This window comes from Danio aesculapii, chromosome 5 (genome assembly GCF_903798145.1).
Source record: "Danio aesculapii chromosome 5, fDanAes4.1, whole genome shotgun sequence".
Lineage (NCBI taxonomy): Eukaryota > Metazoa > Chordata > Actinopteri > Cypriniformes > Danionidae > Danio > Danio aesculapii.
The window spans coordinates 8,000,027-8,021,649 of record NC_079439.1 but is presented as its reverse complement, the minus strand read 5'-3'; the positions used below and the strand labels follow the sequence as shown (position 1 = coordinate 8,021,649).

Sequence of the window (21,623 nt, the reverse complement as noted above, 5' to 3'; positions counted from 1 at the left end):
CCATGTATCTTCTAGTCTGGTCGGTTTTGTGCACTGCAGATTTGGTGAACAACCACTCACACATTCCATCTTTCTCTCTCACACACACTCACATCTGCTGTTCGACTCTGGCTGGTCGTAGAGTCTTTCCTGCCTGGTCCCATGACGAAAGGTGGGGGGTGAGGTAAGAATTGGACGCTTTATGCCATATGGTCACACACTCTCCAACGTGAACTCCACATAACACACACTGACACACAGCTGGACCTGATTAGAGCCTGCGTGTATGTGTGTGTGTGTAAAAGCTAACATAGTTTCAGGTCTCCCGCTCTGTTCATCCATGACATTGGACCTACAGTCAGATCAGTGAAATTGTTTTGATAGCACAAACAGTGGAGATTGTAAAACGCTACTGCATATAACAACACCTAACCTGAAAAACAACCACCGCGCAACCAACTAAAGGCCTCGATAAACTCACAGGGAAGACCTGCACTCTATACTGTTAGGAAACATCTTAATTAGGGCTGCATGATATTAGAGAAATACTCACATTGCCATGCTTTGTTTTTCTGCGATATACAGTTGAAGTCAAAATTATTAGCTCAGGTTTTTTTTCCAAATATTTCAGAGCAAGGAATTTTTCACAGTATTTCCAATAATATTTTTTCTTCTGAAAAAAGTCTGATTTGTTTTATTTCAGCTAGAATAAAAGCAGCTTTTTATTTTAAAAAATCTATTTTAAGGTCAGTATAGATGAATTACCATATTTGTATACATTCAGGATGCGCGCGCAGGGAGGTGGCAGAAAAAAACGTGAGCGCTAACATTTAAAGCAAGGGAATGACATTCGATGCTGTACAGAGTTTGTTGTTGTCTTCGAAATAAGTTTTATTGATTAAATATTATATACATTACTTATAATAACTTAATATTATATATAATACAGCTTGTCATCCAGTGATAAGCACAGTGATTCAGCAAAATTAACGTTAAAGTAAGCGGCGTTCGTCTGACAGGTCCATTTGCGATAGCACCCTCCCAATGGATATTGGATAGATGAAATGGCCAAGCATCCAGCACAAAATATACAATCTCATTGAAGCTCCAAGTGTTGTAACAAGATGTGTGGTCATGTGCAAGAAATAATGTTCCATGATTACCAGATTCAAAACTATGTAGTGCTAAAAACCGAGCTTCTGCCTAGCCAAAGACAAGGAAAAAAGACGGAGATAACATTATACAAGGCCTGGATAATCATCAGCAAGCAAAACTACTGCATTCTGATAGCGAGCTACACCTGTATGGCAGGGTATGTGAACGTACACAGAGGTAAAGATGGTTTAATATTCGCACATTCAGACTTTTTCCTTAATAATTCATAATTATTTGCAATCTCTAAATAGCAAATTTCTATTAGCAGCCAATGACTATCATAGTATAACATTGTTCACAGTCAAATAAACAGTGTTAATGTTGTTTTCAAGTCACACTTTGTTTACAAAGTGCCGTAGTAAACAATATAAGGACTGTGTCACAATTTGTTACTGAATGAATGTGTGAATCTAAAACCAAGTTTACCTTAATAACTTATTTCATTCTTAGCATTCAATGTCCGTAGTTTAATTAACCTTATGCAACTGTTTTTGCTGAAATCATTGCTGCAATCAAAAATGAGTAATGTGTATGATTCAGCATAGCGTGAACTTGCCTGATATAACATGAGAACTGCAGAGTCCAGCATTTTTTAAATTAGGTCATCACTTCATTCAGCTCCCCTTTAGCCAAAGACGTCTGCAGTCGGCATTAAAAGCAGTGTGGTGTACGGTAAAAGTTAAGTTTTCTATTTTTGGACTTGAATTTGACATCCTACTGGCACAACATAACATGTTTACTATTGCCACCCGGTCTCTTTTTGCAACCGGGGACCCGTGTGACATCATGTGTATTGGTATTCGTCTATTAGTAGCCCCCTTAAGCAATATTTTTTTACGATTGTCTACAAAACAAACCATCATTATATAATGACTTGCCTATTTACCCTAACCTGCCTAATTAACCTAGTTAATTAAATGTCACTTTAAGCTGAATACCAGCATCTTGAAAATATCAAGTCAAACATTATGTACTGTCATCATGGGCTGCGCAATTAATCAAAATTCAGTTTCGATTTTGACTTCTAACGATTATGAAAAAGCATTAATCGAGATAAAATGATTATTGCATCATATACTGCCCCATTTCCAGTTGTACACACTTGTTGCTCTGCAAAGCTCAGTTTCACGTGAAAATGACTGAAAACATATACTGTAATGTAAATTCTATGCAGCATGGGATGCGCATCATTCATTCGAATCATTCATGTTTTTAAAAGCGTGAAAGAGATCGCATGCTGTTGTGCAGGGGCGTATCAGACATTTTAAAAGTGGGGGGGATGGCTGTATGAGACCATACATTCATATAATTATTAATCACCTGTTTCTAAATGGTCTGTCTCTAAAAGTGAGGGGTACGGATCCCTCCCGTCCCCCATGGTCGTTACGCCCCTGCTGTTGTGTGTGTGCGTGCTTAGCCTAAGAGACGAGCAGAGCACACACATCTAAAGTCATCTTAATAGGAGCGCTTTAATGGTCAAATACATGCTAATTTGTGTCAAAACGCTGTGTTTAGTGATTATTCATATTAACCCTCATTTATGTAATAAATAAACATGTTGAGAATCAAAAGACATGTGAAAGTGAAACAATTAAGCAGAACTGCACTGCTCTTAAAGTGACGGCGCGCAATATTCCTGTTGCCGACTGTTTTTATCATTAATCAAACAACAAAAGGGGAAATTCCTTCACTGCTTTTGACTGAAGGTCTTTTGTAGCTGTAATTAAAGTTTTTTTCTTACAGTGAAGATTCTTAAAGCACAGTTTGTTTCATGTTTTATTTTATTGTATTTATTTCCCTTTCCTTATTTACAGGGAGGAAAATAACTGTATATATATGGTTGAAATCAGAATTATTAACGTATTAAATATACCCTTTTTTTCCCCAATTTCTGTTAAACGGAAAGAAGATTTTTTTTCAGCACATTTATAACCATAATATATTTATAACTCTTTTCTAATAACTGATTTCTTTTATCTTTGCCATGAAGACAGTAAATAATATTTGACTAGATTTTTTTCAAGATACTAGAATTCAGCCTAAAGTGAAATTCAAAGGCTTAACTAGGTTAACTAGACAAGTCATTGAATAACAGTTGTTTCTTCTGCACACAATCAAAAAAAAAAAAATAGTGCTTAAGGGGGCTAATAATATTGATCTTAAGAGAGCTTTGAAAATATTTATTCTAGCCAAATAATTTTGACTTGCACTATATATCATTTTGAATAATCGTGGTTACAATTATAACCAAAATAATGCCGATTATGATTTTTCCTATAATCGAGCAGACCTACTGTCATCATGGCAAAGATAAAAGAAATCAGTTATAAGAAATGAGTTTTCAAAACTATTTTGTTTATAAATGTGTTGAAAAAAACTTCTTTATGTTAAACGGAAATTGGGGAAAATATACAGGGGGTTAATAATTCAGGAGGGCTAATAGTTTTCACATCAACTGTATTTTGTGATATGGATAACTTCACCAGATAAAATTGTAAAACATAGAAAAATAAAATTAAAAAAGAGAGAAATAAAAATGAAATAGTGCTTTGTGGTTTTCTGGAGAGTCTAACTCTATTCATGTACAGAAACTGAATAAACAAATGTATATTCATTCATTCATTCATATTCCTTCGGCTTGGTTCATTCCACAGTGGTGACCCCTGATAAATAAGGGACTGCCAAATATTCCAGCATATGTTTTACACAGCGGATGCCCTTCCAGCTGCAAGCCAGTACTGGGAAACATCCATACACTCTCTCACACACACACACACACACACACACACACAAACACACAAACACACAAACACACAAACACAAACACTACAATTTAATCAATTCAATTTACTTTTAGCACATGTGTTTGGACTGTGGGGGAAACCGGAGCACACAGAGGAAACCCACACCAACATGGGGAGAACATGCAAACTCCACACAGAAATGCCAGCTGACCCAGTCGGGACTCAAACCAGCAATTTTTTTGCTATCCACTGAGCTGCTGTGCCACCCCAAACTTATAATAATAACACTTTATAGTCTACTCTACTCTACAGTTACTAATACAAGCACCCTATGTTGAAAAGCTACAAACGTTATAATTTCTTACACATAAATGGTTTGAATTTGCTCGAATATGTATAGTTTAACAATCGTAGTTTAACAAACTGTACTTGCGCTCAGCTACTCCATAGCCTGCTTATGTCAAGCAATGTCCATCACATTTATTTATTTAGTATTTCATACAGTAGATTTGTTTACAGCAAGCATTAGAATGTAAGAATGCCTTCATCACTTAAAATAACAAGTCATTTTCAACTACTAAGCAGCTTTTCTGTGTCAGAGCTCCAGACTGGAAGTAAATTGTCCTAGTTTGCAACCTTTATTTCCTGCCAGTGCAACTAAATTCAGTGAGAAATTGCTGATTTGTTGCTACCGCTTAGTTGCACTGATAAACGATTACATACTGCGCGCTCGCCAAACACAGAACTTTATCAGCTCTAAGGTGGAAAATACTTAAATCAATTGATCAATTAGTTAACATGTGCATGTCACAGAATACATCTAAATGGCCATAAGTACAGGGAAAATAACAGCAAGGGTACCAGTTTTTGGGATGTACTCCCTCTTTAAATTCAACGAGTAAGGTTGTACTCAGGGCCGGATTAACCAATGGACCTTATGGGCACAGGCTCAGGTGCCTGTGCGCACTTGGGGCCCCTGCGAGGTGGTGGGGGGTGCAGTGAGCTAATTTCGGAGTGTCTTTTTAGGCTAAGTGCAAATAGCGCACAGTTGGAATAAGCTATATTCACGGTTTACGCCCATCAATGATTGACAGAGACAACATGAGTAAAGAGTGATGCAGATTACAGCGTGAGTGGCGTACCTCGTAAAGCGCGCAGCAACATCTTTTGACGCGATTGATCATCAACCCGGTTCGAATCCACCATCTGCTGAACTCGTGCTACTTTTTCTTTCTCCATTACATATCAGATTGGAAATATATTTATTTTTATAGGAAGGAAACATTTTTTTTTTTTAAATAATGCAAATGTGATATAAAGTCACAAGTGCCTCGTGGGTAGGCTATTAAATAATGTTTAGCCAATTTCATATGTGTAACAGCATTTAAATAGTAATCATATTCTATAAAAAGTTATTTTCCACCTGGTTAGCAACATCTTAATAGAATTGATTTGTATCTACAATGTTATCTACAATCTTCTGAACTCTGTTCGTCATCATTTGCTGCAACTAGCCCTACTTCACCCGTATTCTCCGACCTCATGGCTCCGTGTGAAGATGGCACGTCTTAATAAAGGTGCCTCCCTCTCTGCAAAAACTATATTGCTCAGACAACCATATTTCATCTTAGCAAAAATAAATAAATAAATAAATAAAAATTACCATCACATATAACTATTATTAACATCATTATATTTAAATTGTCTTTCTTTTTCTTTCTTTAACTAAACAGAACGCTGTAATTGGTCAAGCGCGGAAACGTCAGTTTTGACAAAAACACGCACTTAACAGAGCGGACTGTAGTGTAGTTGTCGTACATCACAAATGACAAGTGGAGAGAAACGCGAGAGAAAGAGGAGAGGAGGCATCTTTATTGAGGAATGGTTCCATACACACCTTCTTTAAACAGACCTGTGATCAGGAGAATGAGGGTATAGAAGAAGACGTTATGGTAACGTTAGATGAGTAAGCTAGCATTAATCAGGCGGAGGAGGCTAACGGCAGCGCAGACTGGATTCATCATGTCAGAGAGAAAGACAGAAAGAGGAGACAGAGACAGAGAGAGAGAGAGAGAGAGAGAGAGAGAGAGAGAGAGAGAGAGAGAGAGAGAGAGAGAGAGAGAGAGAGAGAGAGAGAGAGAGAGAGAAAGGCCCTGAAGAGGAGAGAGACCGGAGAGGAGAAGAGGTATAGTGTGTGTGATTTCTGATATGTTTAAGTTTATAATTAAGTTGATCTGTTTGCCTACTCTTCATCACGAGGAGAGTACAGAAAATACAGGGAGAGGAGAGAAACAGTAAATCATTCATGAGTGTGTGTATTATGAACTCAGATTCATAGAACTGGATTGGAGAGGCATTGTGTGTAATATGCCATATATATATATATATATATATATATATATATATATATATATATATATATATATATATATATATATATATATATATATATATATATATATATATATATATATATATATATATATATATATATATATATATATATTAGTAATATATTATATATAGTACTGTTTCAGTGAACAAGCATACTTAAAAACATTAATTTTCACTAGTTTTATTAATATTTTTTTTCAATGCTTTGAAAAATAAGTAAAATCTTTGTAGACTATAAATATATGTACTAAATATCATTTATTTAAATTATACAAATTATTGATTCATTTTATTTAAAAAATTATTATATTATTCTTATTTTTTACTTCAACTAGACTAATAACCATCCAAACACCAACACCTTGGCTAAAACAAACCTTGAGATGAAAATCTACAGAACGTCTTGAATCAATTGATCAATTTGTTAACATGTGCATGTCACACAATACATCAGACTGGCAGAGAGTACAGGAATAGTAACAGCAAGGGTCCAAGTTTTCATTTTGGGGTGTACTATCTCTTTAAATTCAATGAGTAAGGTTATAAGAAATTTTGCATTTAAAAGATGTCTAATAGCCATCCAAACACTGACACCTAGTCTAAAACAAACCTGGCAATAAAAATCTACTACTCGTCTAACAATATAGTCCAAAAATAGACTAGTCATCAAACAGACAGGAATGAATGACTACACACACTGAAAAAAATTATTGAAAGATGATTACTTGGATTTACTAATTTTTTTTACGTTAAGTGGTTGTAAACAATTTATTTAGGCTGAATTTAAACAAACATATTAAGTTGAATATTATTAAATTTAATTTGTTTGTTTAAATTCAACACAAATAAATTGTTTGCAACAATTTTGTATGCAACACTTTTTTCAGTGCATGAAGTCTGGCTATTTGATGAGTCTACCCATATAAAAATCTGATTTATGGAAATATATGTAATTTCATGTTTGGATTTTATATACAGTATGAGTTCATATATGGCCATACATGTATATAAACCAGCCAGATCTCACAAGGAAACGAAAGTATTTTACTTTTGTCAGTTTAGTCGCCAATTCGTAGAATTCATACAAGTTCAGACATACGAACATGCACGATTTTAAAACGGAGGCGTGGCACACAACCCCGCCCCAAACCCAACCGTCATTGAGTGGATAAGCAAATCATACTAAATTGTACGAATCTTTACGAATTAGCCACTAAATCAAAAAGTTACGAATTGCCGTGAGATTGTGTTCATATAAACACAAATGAACATATACAGTATACATATAATTATATCTAGTATATCTCCAATGGTTGAAAAAACATATGTGTAAACATTCTTTCAAAATATGCGTTGCATAAATTACATACTTTATATATGTGAAATCCAAATATAAACTTATCATATCCTATATGTAATATTTATCATAACTTGTCAAATATGTACTGTAATTTGGCTGGATTTTCATAGATCAAATTTCTCTATAGGTAATCTTTGATGCATCTAGTATATTTTCACAAGCTAGATTTCGGCAAAGTCTAGACACGATACACGACAGGCCGGAAGTGCGATATGCACATCAATATTACAGCATTTCTTATGACACCATATAACAGTAATTAATATATTTGCAGTACTTGTTGGGTTTAGGGTTAGGGTAGGGGTAGACATAAAAAAAATTACAATTTATTGGGTAATTTATTTGTTTTTTATTTGGCTTATTTGTTTTATTTCGGCTAAAATAAAAGAAGTTTTTAATATTTTGAGAGCCAGATATTTTGAGCCAATATTTTGAGAGCCAGACCATTTTGAGGTCAATATTATTAGCCCCTTTAAGCAACATATATTTTTGATTGTCTGCAGAAGAAACTACTGTTATACAATGACTTGTATAATTAAGCCTAATTAAGCCTTTGAATGTCACTTTAAGCTGAATACTAGTATCTTGAAAAATATCTAGTAAAATATAATGTACTTTACATCATGGCAAAGATAAAAGAAATCAGTTATTAGAAATGAGTTATTAAATCTGTTATGTTTAAAAATGGGTTGAAAATAAATCTTTGCATTAAACAGAAATTGGAACACAAATGAACATATACAGTATATATATAATTATATCTAGTATATCTCCAATGGTTGAAAAAACATATGTGTAAACATTATTTCAAAATATGCGTTGCATAAATTACATACTCTATATATGTGAAATCCAAATATAAACTTATCATATCCTATATGTAATATTTATCATAACTTGTCAAATATGTACTGTAATTTGGCTGGATTTTCATAGATCAAATTTCTCTATAGGTAATCTTTGATGCATCTAGTATATTTTCACAAGCTAGATTTCGGCAAAGTCTAGACACGATACACGACAGGCCGGAAGTGCGATATGCACATCAATATTACAGCATTTCTTATGACACCATATAACAGTAATTAATATATTTGCAGTACCTGTTGGGTTTAGGGTTAGGGTAGGGGTAGACATAAAAAAATTACAATTTATTGGGTAATTTATTTGTTTTTTATTTGGCTTATTTGTTATTTCGGCTAGAATAAAAGCAGTTTTTAATATTTTGAGACCTATTTAAAGGTCAATATTATTAGCCCCTTTAAGCAACATATATTTTTGATTGTCTGCAGAAGAAACTACTGTTATACAATGACTTGTATAATTAAGCCTAATTAAGCCTTTGAATGTCACTTTAAGATGAATACTAGTATCTTGAAAAATATCTAGTAAAATATAGTGTACTTTACATCATAGCAAAGATAAAAGAAATCAGTTATTAGAAATGAGTTATTAAATCTGTTATGTTTAAAAATGGGTTGAAAATAAATCTTTGCATTAAACAGAAATTGGAGGGAAAGGGTCGATAATAATTCAGGAGGGCTAATAATTCTGACTTCAACTGTATATTTGCACAGTTATTTTCCTCCCTGTAAATAAGGAAAAGGACATAAATACAATAAAAATAAGTAAATACAGTAAAAATATGAAACAAACTCTGCTTTCACTGTAAGAAAAATCCTTCAGCTACAAAAGTCCTTCAGTCAAGAGCAGTGAGGGATTTTCTCCATTTGTTGTTTGATTCATAATAAAAACAGGCGGCAGCAGGAATATTGCGCTGTCACTTTAAGAATAGTGCGGCTCTGATATGGTTTCACTTTCACAAGTCTTTTGATTCTCAACATGTTTATTTATTACACAAATGAGGGTTAATATGAATAATCACTAAACACCGCGCTCTGACACAAATGTGCATGTATTTGACCATTAAAGCGTTCACATTAAGATGGCGTTAGATGTGTGCTCCGCTCGTCTCTGAGGCCAAGCGCGCACACACACAAAAGCATGCGGTCTTGTTCGCGCTTTTAAACAAGAATGATTCGAATGTTCATCAATGAATGATGCGCATCCCGTGATCCAAACGTTACATTACAGCACATGCTTTTAGTAATGTTCACGTGGAACTGAGCTTTGCAGAGCAACAAATGTGTACAACTGGAAAGGGGGCGGTATATGATGCAATAATCGTTTATCTCGATTAATGCTTTTTCATAATCGTTAGAAGCCAAAAATCGAAATCGGATTTCCAATTAATTGCAGCGCCCTACTGTGCAGTGTAGTGTTTATGTTTGTAACTTCCAGTAAATGGATTTAATTTGATTATAAGAAAAGTTTTTAAATCTTGACCTTTAATTTATTTTTAATACTTAATTAAATAAAATAAAAATATTTTATAATAAAATATAATATTATAAAATATAATAAAAATATTTTTAATTTTTAAAAAAGTGTTAATTGCAGCCCTAGCAAGCCAATATCAGATAATACACACATCTGTTTATACTGTACCTGTTGCATGTATATTAATTGCTCACTCTCCCAGGACTACAGCATTTTCAGTTGTTTTCATACCAGTCTAAACACTGTTTAAACACCATTGTCATCTGTATGCAAATCATTTAAAAAAGACAAAGGCAAAATTGTACATTGTCATACAAATATACCCTACTGTTTAAAAATCATTCACTGAAACAGAAATAAACCTGAAGTAAAAGGGAATTGGAATTTCTGCTATCGCAAATAACTGAAATACTAAAACACCACTGTTATGAACACATTAAAAATGCTGTACATCTTGTCATAAAAATATCTCTCACATCCCCAAATCCACTATACCATATATTGTACAATACCCAAACAATCAAAACCGTTAAACAGCCATTTGCACACATGTGAGAGCAACCAAATTAAACCAAAACAAAATGCACTGCTATACTGGTGACAATATGAACTATGCTTGAGTCTACACTTGACTCTGTGTTCATGGACCAGATGGTTCATAAAAGTCAAAAATCAAGTGTCTAATGGACACAAACAGTCCAATTCCCCCATTATCCCAAGAGAAACAATGCTCCTGTTGGGATTACGCTCTAAGTGCTGAAAGAGTAGAGGCTATCAAGATTAACTCCTTATCAGAGCAGTTAAAAGTTTCTGTCGCTGTATCATATTCCCACCAAACGTGTCCTGAACACGATATATCATGACCAAATCAGCAATGCAAACCGATCCGCTTTGTTAAAGGAAAATTCTGGTTTTAGTACAAGTTCAGCTCAATCGATAGCATTTTGTTGATTGCCACACAATAAATCTTTTTTTTTTAAAAGCAACATGAGGTACTTCGAATAAATGTTGTAAATGTTGAAATACTTAGTGCTTCAATAGTATATTAAAATATGTTAAAGAATTATCAACAACTCCGAAACTAATTTATTTTGTCTTTCAATCTTTATCTAATTTTTTTAACTTTTGTCACCAATTTAACTCCATAATAGGGCTGGGCGATTTGGCCTAAAATCTAAATCTCGATAAACTTAACATTTTAACTCGATTTCAATTAACAAACGATTATTTTATTTATTTATTTTATGTTTTTGCTCTCATAGTTCACTGACAAGTTTTGTACAGTAAATATGCTCACATATTACAAGTGAGAGATTTTTAAATGAAGAACGCAGTACTTGATTTTAAAATAATTTAAGGAAAGTCACACTATCTACTACCTATGATTATCTATTGAAAATCAATACTAAACAACTGAAATTAAAACATTGCCTAAAACACGGCTCTCCTCGCCGCCCACCCTCGACACCGTTACCTAACTGACCAATCACAAAGATTGCGCTACGTGTCGTTGTGACGTGTAGTTAAATGTTTTTGAGGTGTGGGGTTATGCGAAGGCTGTGACAGACTGTGCGCGTGCACTTGGCTAAAGTATAATATCAGAATAATATAATAACTATAAATCATAATATGAGAAGTATAAATTAGCCTTAACAGAGCAGGGTCACATGAGTCCACATACAGTAGGAAAAGCAATTGAAAAAAATTGATCTGGAAAAATTTGATCGATTATAGATTGTGAATGTTGATTTCGATTACTTTTCAATTAATTAATTTCAATTACAATTAATTAATTACAATTCAATTAATTGCCCAGCCCTATAAAGCCTATAAGTCTAAATTCTATAAAAATAAAGTCTATAAAGCCTAAAATTACAGTAAATGTTTGACTCAAACGGACTTACAGCTTCAGATAACAGATTTTTTTTAATTAGTAAAATGATGTTTGTGTAAAATTTTATTATATAAAACTTTGTTATTATAATGTAACTCCATAAACTTTAAAATTACATTAAAAACAGTCATTTAAAAAGCTTTACATTGTCAGATCACACACACATGTTGAGAGAATATAAATAACAAAACTATTAGCTTCACATTTCTGGTTTTAAATGCTCAAGTAATGATATTCACAGTTTACTGACTCAACCAACGACGTCCCACTTATGAAGTGTATTGTTTTTTGGCTGACCAATGAAAGATGTTTATGGGAAACCTGTTTGAAATCAGACAGGGAAAGTCTGCTTTTTAGCTTATTATAAAGTGGAAGTTTAAAATCTTGCAGTGCAAACTGTCATATAAAACAAACCCCTAAATTAGCTCCTAAAAAAGTATTATGATGAGTAAAATACATAATCAGATGTTAACACCATAGAGTTCTGATTTATTTACACATAGCACTGACTTTTAAATATTACATATACGCTCAATTATGTGACACTCTACAGGGTAATTCAAACAATGTCAATGACCTATAGTACGTCAGAAAATATTCAATTCAATTCATCTTTATTTCTATAGCGCTTTTACAAAGTAGATTGTGTCAAAGCAGTCTAAAGCTTTTTAAATTACTGATTTTAATGTCATTTCAAAGTTTATGGTGTTGCATTATAATAACAAAGTTTGATAAAATTATATTTTACACAAATCATCATTTTACTAAGTTAAAAAAATTATCCGTTATCTGAAGCTGTAAGTCAGTTTAAAATCAGACAGACTGTCATATAAAACAAACAAGCCAATCTTACATTAATCTTAAATTGTCTCCTAGAAAAGTACTAAGATGAATAAATACATAGTCAGATGTTAACACCATAGAGTTCTGATTTATTTGCACATAGCACTGACTTTTTACATATTACATATATACTCAATTATGTGACTCTACAGGGTACTTCACAGGGTAATTCAAACAATGCCAATGACCCAATGGTACATCAGACAATATGGTAAATTCATTTTACTGTATTTCAACAGCACATGAAATATCTAGCTAAAAAAAAAAGTCTAAATACATTAACTGTGACAAGTGGAAACGTGTATCCATATCATAAATACTTATCATACTCATTTTTATCATAAGATATCATAAAATCCAATCCTTCAAAGCTTCTACTGGACTGTAGATTGTAGTAAATAAGCCCCAAGTTAAATAAACACAGGCAACTTTCTTCAGCGACCAACGTTTCATTATAATGCAACATCATAAACCTTAAAATGACATTAAAAACAATCAAAAACTTTACATTGTCAGATCACACACACAGGTTAGACAAATGCAAGTAACAAAATTATAAGCTTCACATTTCTGATTTTAAATTCTCAAGTAATGATAGTCCCAGTTTATTGATTCAACCAACGACGTCCCACTTGGGTAGCGTGTTATTTTTTTGGCTGACCAATGAAAGATGTTTATGGGGAACTTGTTTGAAATCAGACAGGGAAAGTCTGCTTTTTAACTTATTATACAGTGGAACTTTAAAATCTTGCAATGCAAACTGTCATATAAAACAAACAAGCCAATCTTTCATTCATCTTAAATTAACTCCTAAAAAAGTATATATGATGAATAAATTCATAATCAGATGTTAACACCATAGAGTTCCAATTTTATTTACACATGGCACTAAGATTTACATCTTATTTATGGTCAATTATGTGACACTCTACAGGGTAATTCAAACAATGCCATCTACCATGGTATACTTCCAAAAATAAGGTAAATTGATTCTAATTTTACTCTATTTCAACAGCACATGAACCATGTTGCTAAAAACAGTCTAAATACAGTGGAAACGTGTATACATCTCACAAATACTAATCATACTCATTTTTATCATAAGATATCATAAAATACAATTCTTTAAAGCTTCTACTTGACTGTAGATTGTAGTAAACAACTTAAATAAACACAACCAAGTTAAATAAACACAAGCAACTTTCTTCAGAGAACGATGTTTTATATTAAATTACATCAATGATATTAAACTGTCACTATAATGAAAACATCATAAACCCTAAAATGACATTAAAACAGTTATTTAATTTCATTATCAGATCACACACACAAGTTAGAAGAGTGTACATAAAGCTAAGTGATGATATTCCCAGTTTACTGACTCAATCAACGACGTCCCACTCGGGAAGTGTATTATTTTGTTGGCTGACCAATGAAAAATGTTTTTTGGAAACCTGTTTGAAATCAGACAGGGAAAGTCTGCTTTTTAACTTATTATAAAATGTTAACTTTAAAATCCTGCAGTGAAAACTGTCATATAAAACAAACAATCACGCTTACATTAATTGTGACTCCTAAAAAACTACTTATGATAAATGACGAATAAATACATAATCAGATGTTAACACCATAGAGTTCCAACTTTATTTACACATGGCACTGACTATTTACATCTTATATATGGTCAATTATGTGACACTCTACAGGGTAATTCAAACAATGCCATCTACCATGGTATACTTCCAAAAATAAGGTATATTGATTCTAACTTTACTGTATTTCAACAGCACATGAACCATGTTGGTAAAAAAAAGTGGAAACGTGTATACATATCACAAATACTAATCATACTCGTCTTTATCTTAAGATATCATAATAATCCAATACTTTAAAGCTTCTTCTTGACTGTAGATTGCAGTAAATAACATTGAGGTAAAGTTGGTTTTATATTCGCACATTCAGACTTTTTCCTTAATAATATCATTTCATGTATGATTTGCAAATTATAAATAGTGAAATCACATTCGCAGTCAATGAATATCAAAGTACAAGTGTTCACGGTCAAATAAATAGTGCTAATGTTGTTTTCAAGTCATGTTTACATGTGATTTCAGACCCTGTATTCAAATTGGCGTAGTAGATAATATAGCAACGTTAAATGAAGGAATGTGCGACTATAAAACAAACTTTACCTCAATGTAAATAACCCCTAAGTTAAATAAACACAAGCAACTTTCTTCGGCGAACATTCACCATGGTGAATGTCCGTAAAACTGTAAAGTTGTACTCAAAATGCTCACGTTAGTCTAGCAAATCGCCCTTAAGACGGACAGATTTAATGCTCAGCTTCATAGAAATCAATCGCAGTTTTGTCAGAAAAGAGCTGATATTACGGAGACACGTCCGATCACTTCCCCCGCTTCAAAATGCCCCCGGTGACTGTATTCTTACCGGTTGAGAGGTGAAAGTGTCCGCAAGTTGTTGTAAAGCTGCTCGGTGTCCGTGAGTCCGTCTGAATGATGTGTCAGTTCAACATTAAATGAGTTCAGCTCGTCAACATCATCAGCAGCTCCAGTACGGGTGCGCGCGCGCGGGAACTCACGACACCGACTACCGGCGGCTACCGGACTAACTGACTAAGCTAACTCACCAACCTAGTTTTGAAGGGTAAGGTAAATAATATATAAAATAATAATTAATGAATTTATTGCGAAACAACAGTTAGCTAATAACAGTTATTGCTATATAGGCAAGCCTATATGTTACGCAATTTTGATGTAATGGTTCATGGGGGTAACTGTTATTTAATAAATATTGAAGCTTGTGACACTACAGTAAGTTAACTTGTAATTTATTATAATAAAAAATACATAAATATATATGTATAAATTTTAAAAACTTTTTCCACCTCAAATGTCAAATGTTACTAATACATTTTACCTTTTAACATTGTGATGTGGAAATAAGGGATCATTGTAAATAAACAGTTAAAATTGTAATATGTTTTTATTATTATTATTATTATTATTATTATTATTTACAAAAGATAGAAAAAATAGTATAGAAAAAGCTGCAAATAAATTAGCAAACAGTTTATTCTATTAAGGGGTGACACTCGGTCTGGGTCAGTTGGCCTTTCTGTGTGGAGTTTGCATGTTCTCCCCGTGTTGGCGTGGGTTTCCTTCGGGTCCTCTGGTTTACCCCACAAGTAAGACGTGGTATAAGTGAATTGGGGGGGCTAAATTAGCTGTAGTGTATGTGTGTGATTGAGTGTGTATGGGTGTTTCCCAGTGATGGGTAGCAGCTGGAAGGGCATCTGCTGCGTAAAACATTTGCTGGATAAGTTGGTAGTTCATTTCGCTGTGGCGACCCCAGATTAATAAAGGGACTAAGCTTAAAAGAAAATGAATGAATAAATTTATCATATTAAATTTAATAACTATTGTAAAGAAATTAAATTAAGTTATCAAATCTCATTAAACTTTTCCTTACTGTATAATTTAAACATCCTCATTAAAGAGCAGTCAACAAATCTCTCATTCAGATTTTTCATTTGATCACAATAACAGAGGTGTCACTAAAAATGCACAGATCTATAATGAAAACATTCAATTGCTTTCCTAGCTTTTTATGCTCATTTAATACAAAATTTGTTGTGTTTATTAAAACCTGCCAAGATCGATATGTTTAGATGTTGTTATAATAATAGTGTTCACTAAAGCAGGTTGCACACCGGAAGAGCCGCTCAGCGCCACGACACGGCACGCACATGACAGTTATATTTGCATGATTTTTATTATATGCATGATATTTAACATGAAACTAATCAGATGGTGCTCTGTGGCACGGCAGAGAAATGAACAGTGTCCTGAGTCGTGAACTTGCGGCGCCGGTCTGTGTACCCTGATAGAAACCTATGTTTAGAATTCTGAAATGTATGGCGCTGCATGGCGCTACGCGGAGCACTGCCGAACGGCGCCTCTGGTGTGCGACCTGCTTTAGTGTTCACTTTGCAATGCTTTAAATTGCATGTGCAGAATCCGTTTAGAAAACAGCATCTATTTATCACTATGGTTGTCTGACAGTCACGCACTGCTACAAGGGAAAGCTAGATTTCTGCCGGAAGCGATATTAGTGAAGCCAGCAGGGGGCGCTCAACCTGCGGTTTGTGTGGGTCCTAACGCCCCAGTAAAGTGAAGGGGACTCTATACTGCTCAGTGAGCGCCATCTTTCGGATGAGACGTTAAACCATTGTGGTCGTTAAAAATCCCAGGATGTCCTTCGAAAAAGAGTAGAGGTTTAATCTCGGCATCCTGGCCAAATTTGCAGACTGGCCTCTGTCCATCATGGCCTCCAAACCATCCCCCTATCATAACTGACTTCATCACTCTGTTTCCTCTCCACCAGTGTGTTGTGTGCAGTCTGGCACAATATGGCTGCCGTCATGTCATCCAGGTGGATGCTGCACACTGGTGGTGGATGAGGAGATTCATCCCAATGTGTAAAGCACTTTGAGTGTCCAGAAAAGTGCTATATAAATGTAAGGAAATATTATTAATATTATTATTATTACATGAACTGACTGTTTTGAAGATTGCATAGAAAGGGCAATGGCACATGTAAAGGAAAGGAAGGGAATCCCTCCAGTTTTCAATTTATTTCAAAGTGTTTTCATGCCTAAATAAAATTAAAGCACAGAACAAATTCACATGGTGTTCCCTGGTGGTTCGGTGGTATGGGTTGCATATAGGGACAATCGGTCCTTTAATGTTTATTGCCACCCTTCATAGAAAGATTGAAAATACGGGAGAAATACAGGGAAATACCTTTACGGGAGGATAGTGGGATAGAACTGTAAAAAAACGGGAGAATCCTGGGAAAAACGGGAGGGTTGACAGGGATGATATACATACAGTAGTCAGCAATTGACATTGTAAGTGGATCAAAAAAAGGTTTTAGATTTATATGTTTAAATTAAGTGATAATATTAAATTATACCAAAGACTATAGAATACACAAGATGTGTTACTCGTATCTTTTTGAATGGGGAAAAGTGTAACGTCAATATGGTGAATAAAGCCCCGCCTACAAGTACAGGAGCCAATCATCAATAGCACTATAGCAAATAAAGCCCGCCTTCTAGTACAGAAGCCAATCATCTATCGCTATAGACTGACAATACTCCAGGGGGAGGGGCTCGGAGCAGACGTGAGTTTCTGCAGATTTTGTGTAATTTGGACGTTTCGAAATGAAACTAAACACACAGCTGTTATTGGTGATTCCAAATATGAAATTCAATCGTAAGCTTGGCAAGCGGTTTTGGAGAATTTGATGTTTCCGCATTAAGACAGAATGGCCAAACATACTGCCTGAGACGTGTTTCAAAGATGGCCGCAGAGTGAAATGACTTGCCTTAAATGGACTTTGATTATTCTTAATATCAATTAACAACAAGATAACTTAGTGTGACGATAGTGTACACTATTTATTAAATACCACCATAAACCATTATAGCAATATGAAACATCAAGTTATTTCTGAAGGACAGTACCTTACATACTACTCAGTGTACACAAATATGCTAGTATTGTACATACTTTAATGTATCAATGTAGGCCTACCATAGAATACAACATATCTGAATCATGGTACCATATTAGCGTTATAGGGTCAGGGCTTTTTTATAATGGAAAATGGACATTTTGATTACAATTATAAACCCAGACAGTTGAAGTCCGAATTATTCGCCAAATTATTATTCGCCATTATTTCCCAAATGATGTTTAACAGAGCAAGGAAATTTTCACAGTATGTCTGATAATATTGTTTCTTCTAGAGAAAGTCTTATTTGTTTTATTTCGGCTATAATAAAAGCAGTTTTAAATTTTTAAAAAACATTTTAAGGTCAAAATTATTAGCGCCTTTAAGCTATATATATTTTTTGATTGTTTACAGAACAAACCATCATTATACAATAACTTGCCTAATCACCCTAACCTGCCTAGTTAACCTAATTAACCTAGTTAAGCCTTTAAATGTCACTTTAAGCTGTATAGAAGTGTCTTGAAAAATATCTAGTCAAATATTATGTACTGTAAGCATAGCAAAGATAAAATAAATCAGTTATTAGAAATAATAATAATAATTCAGGAGGGCTAATAATTCTGACTTCAACTGTATATATTCAAGAGCATGTATTTAATAATAAAATGTCAAAATATTCCATCTTTTTAGACCTTAAACACTGAGGAAAATTATACATATTTCATACAGCAGTACATATTTTACATCTATATTTGATGCAAATCCATAGAACTAGTATGTATATATATATATATATTTATACAGTTGATGTCAGAATTATTAGCCCCCCTGTATTTTTTTTCCCAATTTCTGTTTATTGGTGAGAAGATTTTTTCAACACATTTCTAAACATATTTGACTAGATATTTTTCAAGACACTTCTATACAGCTTTTCAAGAGTTCCCACTTAGATATGCTTGGCGTATAAAGCAGGTTTGGCATGCTGTCCCGGGAGAGAACCCTGAGCTCGGAGATATTTGAGCCCAGGGCTCCCGCCCGGTCGATAAGCATATCAGGAGATCCGAGATCAGGTAGGTCTCGAGAGCTCCCCCTTTAGAAACGGGAGGAAAAGGAGGAGGAGATGGGGTGGAAGGGGGGATTCTTCCAAACGAAGATACAAACAGTAGGGAGAAAATGATCCATTTATAGTAGACTATGATCACTCTTATTGGATTATTACTGATTACAGATGAGTGGCCAGACGTGCTCAATCATATCACGTGCTCCTCTCGAAATTAGTTTATGAAACTTCACAAAGTGACATTTAAAGGCTTAACTTGGTTAATTAGGCAGGTTAGGGTGATTAGGCAAGTTGTAAAATGACGGTTTATTCTGTAGACAATCAAAAAATAATTTCGCTAATAATTTCGACCTCAAAATTTTAAACTGCTTTTATTCTAGCCGAAATAAAACAAATAAGACTTTCTCCAGAAGAAAAAATATTATCAGACATACTGTGAAAATTTCCTTACTCTGTTAAACATCATTTGGGAAATATTTTAAAAAGAAAAAAAAAAAAAATCAAAGGAGGGTGAATAATTCAACTGTATATCGTATATCAAATCCGTGTATCTAGTATTTGAGTGTTTTCAGAGTTCTCACATCTTGAGATGATTTCAGTGGCTCTCGTCAGGCCGGTGTGAAGAATAAAGACATGGCTCAGGAGAAGCTGCTCTTTGTGGCCGGAGTGAATAAATGTCTCATTCATGTGTTGAAGGAAGAGGTCGCGACCCCTGAGCTCAAGTGCTGGTGTGAGTTACGCCCATTACAGCCAAACCGCTCACCTGAGACACGCACACACATACAGAGAGAACAACACTTCACTTTCACACTAACACTCTCTATCTGCATCAAAAACACAGAGGGTTGCTATATGCTAATATATTTCATATCCCTTTATATCAGTTTGATATTCTGTCAGAAATAACGCAATTGCTTTTAATGTAAAGTTGTAGGATTTGCAAAATGAACAATAACTATGATTATGGTTTTGAAAATATAGTTTAAATATGCTTTACGGCATAGCTGAATCATTTTGAGAGCTCGTACTGTAACTCTTTCTACACTCAAAAAAATATGTTTGCTGTTTGTTGAAACTACTGAGCTGAAACAACCCAATTCTTGAGTTTTTTGGGGGGACAACTTAAATGTTTTATATGCAATCAACCTAAATTTGTAAAAACTAATAATAATTTGTTCTACTTCTTATTTCATTTACTTTCTTCAACATTTTCTTTAAAATTCAATAATAAAAAGTACATAAGTTAATAAATAAATGGCACCACCCAGCAGGCACAGGACGTCCACATGACATCAGATTGAGGTTGTAACCCAGCGTCGTGGGGATGTTGCATTTCGATCTCAACATCAATGTCCAATGTCCAACCAAAAATTAACCAAATATTAACGTCTAATGATGTTACTGCTTGACGTTGTGTGGACGTTACTACTATGACATCTATTAAACATTGGGTTTTGGTTGCCATACCTGATGAATAAATGTCAGTATTTGATGTCAATATGACGTTGGCTTGACGCTGGATTTTGGTCACTTTCCAACACAACCTAAAATCAACCAAATATCAACATCAATATTTGGTCACCTGATTTCACGACCTAAATCTAACCTAATCTTAACGTCTTATGTGGTTGTGTGCCTGCTGGGTAATGTAGAGTTCTCCGTGGTCGGCGATGGGCAAAAATACAACTTAACTTGTTTTATGTGCAATCAACTTAAATTTGTAAAAACTAATAAGTTAACTTCATTCCTCGATGTTGTCTCAACACAAATCGATTGTGTGGAACCCAGCATTTTTTACAGTGTAAATGGACTGAATGTTGAACTGTAATTATTAAGTCATGTTTGGGATTCCAGATAGGATGTGTCATTTGTTCTACTTCTTATTTCATTTACTTTCTTCAACATTTTCTTGAAAATTCAATAATAAAAAGTACATAAATTAATAAATAAATGGCACCACCCAGCAGGCACAGGACGTCCACATGACATCAGATTGAGGTTGTACCCCAACGTCGTGGGGATGTTGCATTTCGTGTGGAAATGAAATTCGGGTATCTCAACATCAATGTCCAACGTCCAACCAAAAATCAACCAAATATTAACGTCTAATGATGTTACTGCATGACGTTGTGTGGACGTTACTACTATGACATCTATTAAACATTGGGTTTTAGTGGCCATACCTGACGAATAAATGTCAGTATTTGACATCAATATGGCGTTGGCTTGACGCTGGATTTTGGTCACTTTCCAACACAACCTAAAATCAACCAAATATCAACGTCATCAATATTTGGTCACCTGATCACA

The 21,623-nt window shown here is 34.2% G+C and overlaps 1 protein-coding gene across 2 annotated transcripts in view; it reads right to left on the bottom strand.

Annotated features, from left to right (window-relative positions):
- Nucleotides 1-15,266, bottom strand: part of bmpr1ba (bone morphogenetic protein receptor, type IBa) — a 143,222-nt gene extending 127,956 nt beyond the window's left edge. For both annotated transcript variants that reach the window (XM_056457309.1, XM_056457310.1), the window contains exon 1: nt 15,161-15,266. The gene's annotated coding sequence lies outside the window, so the exon portion shown is untranslated. The remainder of the gene's footprint in view (nt 1-15,160) is intronic.
- Nucleotides 15,267-21,623: the final 6,357 nt, after the last annotated feature.